Consider the following 9458-nt stretch of genomic DNA (forward strand, 5'->3'; position numbering starts at 1 on the left):
GCATTTCAGACATGGGGTAGCATCCTGGTAATTAAGGTTATGTTTAGACCATCTAGTTATGACTCTTTTTTTTTTTCCAGAGGTAATCTTCATTAAGCTATTTAGTTCTGAAGTGCAGATTGTAAATACAAAACAACAGGGAGAGAATAAAAACCTCAAGAATGAAATGAGCAGAAGTAGGTGATAAATATTGGCTTTGCTACTAATCAGGTAGTATAAGTTCTGCACTGCCTGGTTCACAGAATATTTTTCTCTCTGTATAATAAAGTACATTTTGTTGTGTTGGATGTCTGTCTAAAATGCCAAACAAACTGTCTTTCAGAAAAATTATGTGGCACTGTTGCATTTCAATGTGTACTGGAAATCTGACAGGAATAATAAAAAAACCCCTCAGACAGGGAACTCAGCTAGTTCTTAAAGGTAAGCAGAGGGAATTGGGCTGCTAAACAGATTTCAGTTGCCCTTTAAATATAACCTCTTTCAAGCCTGAACCTATGCCCTTTATTAGTATATCTTTACAATCTGCTTAGAAAAAATAGTCAAATAATAAGAGCAACCTCCTATTGTTTGGGTATTTAGAAGAAGAGTAAAAGTAGTAATAGATCTTGGTTAGGCAAGAAGACATCAACAAAAAAGAATTAAGAAGATGCTGTGATCTGCTACTTAGAAGAAAAAATTAGGAAGAAATAAAGGAAGATCATTTAAATGCCCATCTGTAGTGGGACGTTTACTTGTCCTGTCCCAAATGTCCTGCTCCCTGCCTTACTGAAAATATTCAGCTTTTCCTTGGAGTCTCATTCTCATGATAAAAGTGAAAGTTTAACTCTATAATTCATTAATAAAACAGTTTAGAGGTTTTCCCTGACAGTGTAAGGTAAATATATTTTCCTGTACAAGTCCCAGCCGCAGGAGGCTACATTATAGTTTCTGCCAGAGAGACAGCCTCAGAGACTATGGAATCTTGGAAGCGGAGGGAAAGGACAAGGCAAAAAAGAAGTCTCAGGGAAGCAAGTGTTCATTCAAACCACGAATATACTAATTCTGGAGAGGTCGAAATTTGACTTCTGCCTACGTTGGCAGTATCTTTTTAATACCCAGTTGCAAATGTATTTTCAGCACTATTTAAAAAAATATAAATTTAATATAATGTTTCCTCCCCTGGATGAAAATAGTTTTTATAATCTAAAATGGGACTTGAGCCCAGTATCCCAATATAGGAAGCCATTACATTAACCAGGTGAGATGCTCAGTCATAAAAAGATAACTACCTTTGCATAAATAACTCCTGCCTATGCAAGCAGGGCTTGTCTTTGAAGGTGAGAGAGAACATCTTTAGTTTATTGTATTACATGAATGATAAAAATGATATTTATAGAGCAGGCTACAGTGACCCTAGTGATGAGCTTTACACTTTAAGGGGGAAAAAAAACCCCAACCAAACAAACTTTTAAAGAACTGACATCATCATCAAACAATTTGTGTTTCTCGGTGAATCCACGAGCTGAGCCTGGTGTTTTAATGACTAGAAATCATGAATATTAAACCGGAGAAAAGTTGACAGTATTTAAATGAGCATCATTAAGAGACACATAAATTAACAGGATTTTTAGTTCTTGTGGAACCGCCGTTTCAATGTTAATTAAACAACTGGAGTGCTCTTGTGCATTCCCAGCAAACTGTCCCTAATGTGTTCTGCTGAATATCATTATGGGTGGCTGCCTTGCTGTTTAATTATTTTCAAGCTGATTTTTTTTCCCCGTTGCTGCAGTGGTTTTATGCTTGTCTTGCATTCAGAAGGTGATGGGGCTTAATCCCAAAGGAGTCTGTCAGTTTGATCTACATGTGGTGCTTATACTGAAATACCCATTTTTGTAACTAATAAAACATGCACATATAGTGTTGCTGCCTAACCCTGCTGAAAAAGCCCCACTATTGACTGCATTATCTTTGTACGCAACAACCATTTGATGACTTACTGGGATTTTAGCAGCAGTTCTCTATCACAGTGGTAATCATTATTTATTCCATTCTGCACACGCAGGTGGTAAAGAATATGAATTTAGATATAGAGGAGGGAAGCAAAATAAGCCTGAGATCTAGTTATTTTATAAATGTGAAGAGAAATGCTACCCAGGGCACTGTATCTGTGCTGTGTCTGTTTAGCAAATTCACTGTTTCTTTACCTCTGTCTGCATTATACGTGTGTGCAGCAGGAATTAAATCTTGGACATTCACCTACCCCACTCAGTATCGTGTCTGAAGAGAGAACAGGCTCTCTTTGATTCTTCTTTAATAGACCTTGCCTTGCCAATCCTCTGTAATTGGCTCTGCATCCTTCCCTTCACATGGCAGCCAGCATTCCACCTGCCTTGCAGGGGTGCCCACGCCACATTTGAAGCAGGTACTGCTTCAGATTTTCACATTTACCCGCGTTCCATGTTAGGCTGCCTGCTCTCCCAGAGGCCAGCCACAAGGCTGTATGGAATCCTGTGGTCCCAGAGCACCTCTGCTGCATAGGTATTTGTCCATGCTACCTCTTCTGCTCTCTCCAAGGCCAGGCAGATTTCTACATTCAGCACATAAAGGTAAACATGCCAGACAAGCTTAGCAGGTATGTTATAGTGTGCACTTTAATGCAATGTCAAGTGCTGATGTAGGCTCCATGTGAAAGGGCTGCTCATCTTCAGCTTGCAGTTGTAGCAATCTGGGCTACACAGGCAGGACAGAGCACAGACTATAAATACTGAGCAAACATTTATTAAGTCAAATGCTATTGCCTTGCTTCCTGCAGCATTATCAAGACCGGAGGACACTGCCTTCAAGTTATGGCTATGTATTGCTGAAACCAGTCAAATCTAAGAGTTTTCTTTAGAGGCTGTTAATCTGTTCTTACATTCAACCTCAACTGACTGACAGCATGGCCTGCACAATAGAAACTTGGTTGGCTACATGACAAACAGCCTGAGTACCAGGAAAGGTCTTTTTAAACTTGTGAGTTGAGGAAGGAAAAGAAATATTCTAGTTTTCATTCTGCAAGTCAGACTTGAGAGATGGAGTTGGCCAAGGAGTGCAATTAACAGGTGCTACTAAACATCCGTAGTGCCAATAATTGTGCATACACACTTACTAGTAGCAGCAGCAGCTTTCTCCAGCAATCCATAGAGATAATAGAGTTACTGTGTTGAAGTTATGAGAAGCAAAGTCAATGGAAATTAAAGTCTGATAAAATCTTCAGCTTTAGAATTATTTTTCACTCTTAAAAAAAAACATTTTAAGACAGTTTTCTTGGAAATATGACTGAACCTTTGTTGATGGAAGAAAAGTATTTTGCATCCAGACCTCAATTTAATTAACTAAAAGTTGTCTCTGAGTGTTTTTCCTTCCTACCTACTTACTCACAGTTGCCTGTATTAATAGAAACAGTTGATAGATGTCTTCAGGGGAACTTCCTATCTAATTAGTAGATTTTTTCATACTGCATCTTGCCAATAAAAACAAAATTAAAATAACTAAACAAAGCTAATTATGTAGTGCTTTGAAATACCTGTCACATAGTTGAATATATGTTTCCTCCTCCTGTTATTGCACATTATATAATTTAATAAGTATTTATACATGATGTATCTAACTTTTTTACTGGAATGCTGTTGTTATGGGTTTGTTTAGGAGGTGATATCCAGGTACCCTACAGACTGTTCTTGACTGGAGCAACAAGGAATGAGGTAGTTTTAATGTACAGAGTAAGGAATCATGTAATGCAAACAAGTTCTTGGCTTTATTTGTTTAGACCCCTTGTCCTGCCCCAAATCTTCAAATAGTGGGTGATTAGGAAATAGCATAGAATCATTGAATGGTTTAGGCTGGAAGTGACCTCAAAGATCATCTAAATACAACCCTCTGACATAGGCAGGGACACCTCCCACTAGAACAGGTCACTTGAGGCCTCATCCAACCTGGCCCTGAACATCTCCAGGGAAGGAACATCCACAGCCTCCCCGGGCAACCTATTCCAGTGCTTCACCACCTTCACTGTAAAGAACTTACTCCTAACATCCAGTTTAAATGTCCCCTCCTCCAGTTTAAACCCATTACACCTCATTCTGTCATTACAAGACCTTGTCAATAGTCCCTCCCCAGCCCTTCTGTAGCCCCCTTCAGATACTGTAAGGCCGCTACAAGGTCTCTTGGAAGCCTTCTCTTCAGTCTGAAAAGCCCCAACTCTTGTAGTCTGTCCTCATAGGAGAAGTGCTCCAGCCCTCTGAGCATCTTTGTGGCCTCCTCTGGACTCATTCCAACAGCTCAATGTGCTTGTGTTGGGGGCTCCAGAACTGTACACAATACTCCAGGTGGGGTCTCACAAGAGCAAATGGGTCTAAATGTCTGGATATGAATGCTGATTTGGGTCAGATTTGGTGTATGATGTAGCCTTGCTTTGTATCGAGTCAATGGGAAATGGTGCTCTCCTTATGCCATCTCTCAGAAGGTATAAAATAATCCATGGTTTGAGACTTTGGTGTATATTTAATAAATTGTATTGCCTGTATTCTCTCCAGATTTGTTCCAGGTTACATAAAAAACGATTGCAATGTGATATTGTTTCAATTTGGCACAAGTTAATAACAGAGCTTATTTACAGGTAGGCCAACTCTTTGATGAGTCACCTACTTAATGAACTTTTACCAACATTGACCATTCACTTAGGATTTCCTGACTCCAGGGAGATGGTCAGAGGCATGTGCAGTTTGAGTTCTATATTGCATTGCGTAATACGAAGCTCACCGAATACCTACAGGGTACAGCTGCCAGAGTGGGCAATTCTACTGAAACAAAAAGGGTGTGCCTGTCAATTCTTATTGCTATTTACATCAGGAGGAAGTTGTAAATGTCAGCAGCAGGGGCGGATAGTTGCATGGTGCTGCGAGTGCAAAGACAAACAGAACTATACTGGATGAGAGTCTTTGCTACAAGTTTCAGTAAGGAGAATGACAAACCTAACGAGAACCAAACCTTCTCCACCAGTTTAGCCAGCCTGTAACACTCACAGCAATGTAGTAATCAAAGTAGGAGGCAGGCTTTCCATTACACAGCCATTTGTAGGAGGAACGATTTCAAGTCTATAAACTGAAAACAGGGTCTCAAGGGTCATGTCAAACGCAAATTCCTACTGCTGTTGAAGGCTGCCGCTTATGTTGAAGGGCGATGATATTCATTTACATATATTACAATGGTCACACCAGTTTGATTCTGATTCATTAAACCAGCTTTTACTTTTGCCTCATTTGAATTTCTTGAACATATCTAGTGCAGTCTGTACATTCCTGGCTTTCTTTTGCATGGAAGAAGAAATGCAAACCTTCAAACATTCATTTAAGAATGAAGATATCTGTATCATCTTATTATTTTCCATTGCCTCTCTTATCTTTAAGTTCCTTGGTAAGTTTCACAGAACACAAATGCAAGACTGTATACAAAAGAGTTTACTGGGCCAGTAAAGGATCAGCTACTGTTGTTCAGGTGCTAAGTATTTTGCAGAGGTTTTCAGAGTGTTTCTGTGTTGTTTTAGTATCCTGAGTTGCCAATGTTGTCTTAGAATCATAGAATAAGTCAGGGTTGGAAGGGCCTCCAAGGACCATGTAGTTCCAACCCCCCTGCCATGGACAGTGACACCTCACACTACATCAGACTGTCTAGAGCCTCATCCAGCCTGGCCTTAAACACCTCCAGGAATGAGGCTTCCACCATCTCCCTGGGCAACCCCTTCCAGGCTCTCACCATCATGCTGAAGAACTTCTTCCTAACATCCAGTCTGAATCTACCCATTTCTAGCTTTGTTCCATGCCCCCCAGACCTATCACTACCTGATATCCTAAAGAGTCCCTCCCCAGCTTTCTTGTAGGCCCCCCTTGTGAAAGGCCACAAGAAGGTCACCTGAGAGCCTTCTCCTCTGCAGATGGAACAGCCCCAACTCCCTCCAACTCTCCTCATAGAAGAGAGAGTCTTGTCAGTAAGGCATTATAAGGTTTTGTAAAAGTCATCACAGTAGCAAAGGCATTTACATGCCTGTGGCTCCCTATTTTGAATTTTCTTCTTTGATGTCTTTGCAGGTTTAATTATCTGAAGATCATTCAGAAGATGGTTGCAGGTTTTACAGCAGAATCCCATGCCCTGGTTCTTGCACCTGCAAAGGAAAGCCCCTTTACTTTTCTACTACTTTTCCTTCAGTCAATGACATCTTTGCTATTTGTAATCTTTAGGCATTAAAAATATGGATGGACTAAAAAAAACATGTTTTTGAGGTAGATAGATACACTATTTAGCTTTGTGGTTCTGTGACTGCAATAGAGGTGTACTGAGTCTTGTGTTCAACATCCTGAGCACTACTGCATGCAGAGGTCTGGAGATATGGTTGGTAGGTGAATCATCCTCTGAGTAGCTTTTAAGACTGACCTGCTTGCTTGCTGATAGGAGTTGTGGTTATTGAACAGGAAAAGCTGAATTGTCTGCCCCACAGTGCATGTGTTCATTTATACCCATATAGATTCTGGTTTTGTGTATCATTTTACTCTTTATACAGGTACCAGTGATGTGATGAGGTGTTGGAAAACTGGACTAAACTCACCATCTTTTTTTTCATGGCCTTCTGTAGCAGGCTTTAACAAGGTAGCAAAATCAGGGTGTTGGCATCCTTGCTCTTCTGAAAGAATCTGGGATAGTGTACCACAGGCAAACCAGACCCTGGACATCACTAGTTGCAGCTCTGTGCAGTCTGTAATGCACAGGTACAAGCTGTACGTGCTTTCAGTCTCTGGCAAACTAGGCATGCCAGGTCATGGTTTCCTCAGTGTCTAGGTGGAAAGGGGAAGGTTCCAATTCCATTGCTTAGGGAGGCATTGCAAGCCTGTGGTGAGGTGAGATGGAAAGCAGGGAATGCACAAAAGAGAAAAGCTAGCAAGCCATGTGAGGAATGGGAACTGGTCTAGGGACAGGAAACCAGAGACACGAGCAAGATCTCAACCCTTCCTTTAGTGCTTGATTTTGCTGATGCCTGCTTCTGGAAATGAAAATCCTGAAACTAAATTCCAGCTCAACTAAACTAAATACAAGCCCAAATCAAACACGTTTGAGGTCTTTTCCTTCGGTATCTCACCTCTGAACTTCTTCCACTGACATGCTGATGACCTGACATAACAAGCCTGTGCTGCATAGGTGCACTTCTCCTTGGAGCTGCACAAGTGAGCCTGCAGTCCCCAGGGGCAGATGACATCTCTGGGGCAGCGTCAGGTGTGTGGCCATGCCAGGTCCTGTGTGTCCAGGAGAGCTCTAGTGATTTGCAGGAGGTTGGTAATTACAGTGTTTTGAAACAAAAGGCTTCTGAGCAGGAGCGCACAGCTGACTCCATCAATTGAAATTCAGGTTTTCAACCAGCAGTAATCTGATACTCTTTGCCTCTGCCGTTCGGAGCTGCTCCAGCACGCACATCAGAGCAGTATACACAAAATCAGATTTAAAACAGCTTTTCAGAAAGCTTTCTTTGTTCAAAGCTTTCTAATGTTTATTTTCTTTGTACACGGTGACGATTCCAGTTAAAATAACATTGCATCATTTGGTGCAGGTTACCAGATAATTGGGGAGTCTTTAAAGTGGATTTTCAAGTTGAGAATAATGGAGACAATTTATAGTAGAACAGATGGTTGGCCTTCATTTGCCTGTTGACAGGTAGCGTGTTGTCAGCACTTCAGGTTGTTATCATACAGAGAACAGCAGTTCAGAATCTTAATTGGGACCCAAAAGGATATACTCTACAGCTTTTGCCTGGGCATTTACAGGCTCGAGAAGATGTACAAAAGAAACTGGGGGGGGGGGTGGGGGGGGGGAGGAGGGGAGGGAACGAAAGCTGATGTAAAAATATGATTCAAATGCAAAAACGTTGAGTTTGTGCATGACGATTTCAGCATACAAATCTTTTGATGAGAAGGATGCAGAGATAGAGAGGATGAAAGAGGTCAGAAGAGTACTTTCTCCTGTGCACGAGGTATTGCCAGGGTTTTCACATCCTCACACAAGTGCTTCCTGTTGTAGCAACAGCAGTTTGTTAAAGCCCGCAGTGTAAGCTGTGCGAGCATCTCTGCAGAGCACCTGGAAGAAATTTAGCAAAAATGAGAGAATTCTGATTGAATTTTTTTCCACTAGGACTTGGATGTTCACTACGTCAAGCAGGAAGCAGCTGAAATCATGTTCTCTGAGGCAGCAACATTGTGGTTACTTAAAGCGTACTTGTCCTGGCAGGAAGAGTGTACAACAAAATCTGTAGCACTTTTTAAATAGCAAGGTTTGCATTAAGTGTTACAAATCGATCTCTGGCGTTGTTATCCTCATAGTTCATTTCATGTATTTAATTACTTTATTTGTTTTGCTAAACTCCTCCCGGGAGTTTGTGCTTTCAGAAAGTCGATAGTTGCAAAGAGTTTGAAGAAGAGATGCTTGCTTGGCTAACTAAAGTATCTGCTGGCAGTAAAAAAGCTGGAGGTGTGGTCTAAAGGGAATACATTTTCCTCATACATGCTACTTAGAGAGATTCCCCTCAAATAAGGCCAAGAATATTGTCAATCCCAACAATATTGTCAGCCTTTCCCCTTCAGATATTCTTTATCTCACATATCTAGTTGTGAACTCCTCACAACTCATTTTTATTATTGAGGGCTAAAATTTTGTTTGGCTCAAGCTGCTAAGATATCATTTCTGCTAGAAGACTAACAAGCTATGGAGGACTGCTCGCTTTCAGAAATGAAATCGAAGTCTAGAAGCACGTCACGTCCCAGCTGTGATATATTCCCAAGGAAACCAGCTCAGTTGAGCATACAGCTGAAGCATATTCTCCATCTGAGAGGCACATGATGCTTTTTTTATTTGGAAATGGAGTATTTTAAAAAGCCCAAATCAATCTCTAGCCTCTTTCTTTTCAAATCTTGGGGGAAAAAAAAAGGAAGGAAGTAAACACTTCTTCCACAACTTTATTTTTAAGAGTAATGAAACATCAAAGCAGATGTGCTTATAAAGCTCTTTGAGATGCTATAGAACAGTACAACAAACACCTATTGCTGCAGACACTTCAGGAACATGTGGGAGATGCATGCAAGCTGGAATAGAAAGAGAATCTCCTTTAGCAAGCTTTGTTGTTGTTGTTGTTAAGCCACAAATGCTGCTTTCATCCTGAAAAAGAAAAGAGGGAGAGAACTTTACACTGGCTGAGAAGTGTAAGAAATTACCCCCACTGTACCTTGCCTTGCAGACACATAGCTGACCTATGCTTTCAGTAAGCACTGCTTCCCCAGCTGGGCAAAACAGCTGGACTTTTTGCATATTCATTCTGCTGCAAGATTTGAACACTCACTGTTTCACCCTTGCAAAAGATTATTTTGGTCAAATCATGATTAAAAATATATATTTAGATGCCTTCC

This window comes from Pogoniulus pusillus, chromosome 8 (genome assembly GCF_015220805.1).
Source record: "Pogoniulus pusillus isolate bPogPus1 chromosome 8, bPogPus1.pri, whole genome shotgun sequence".
Taxonomy (NCBI): domain Eukaryota; kingdom Metazoa; phylum Chordata; class Aves; order Piciformes; family Lybiidae; genus Pogoniulus; species Pogoniulus pusillus.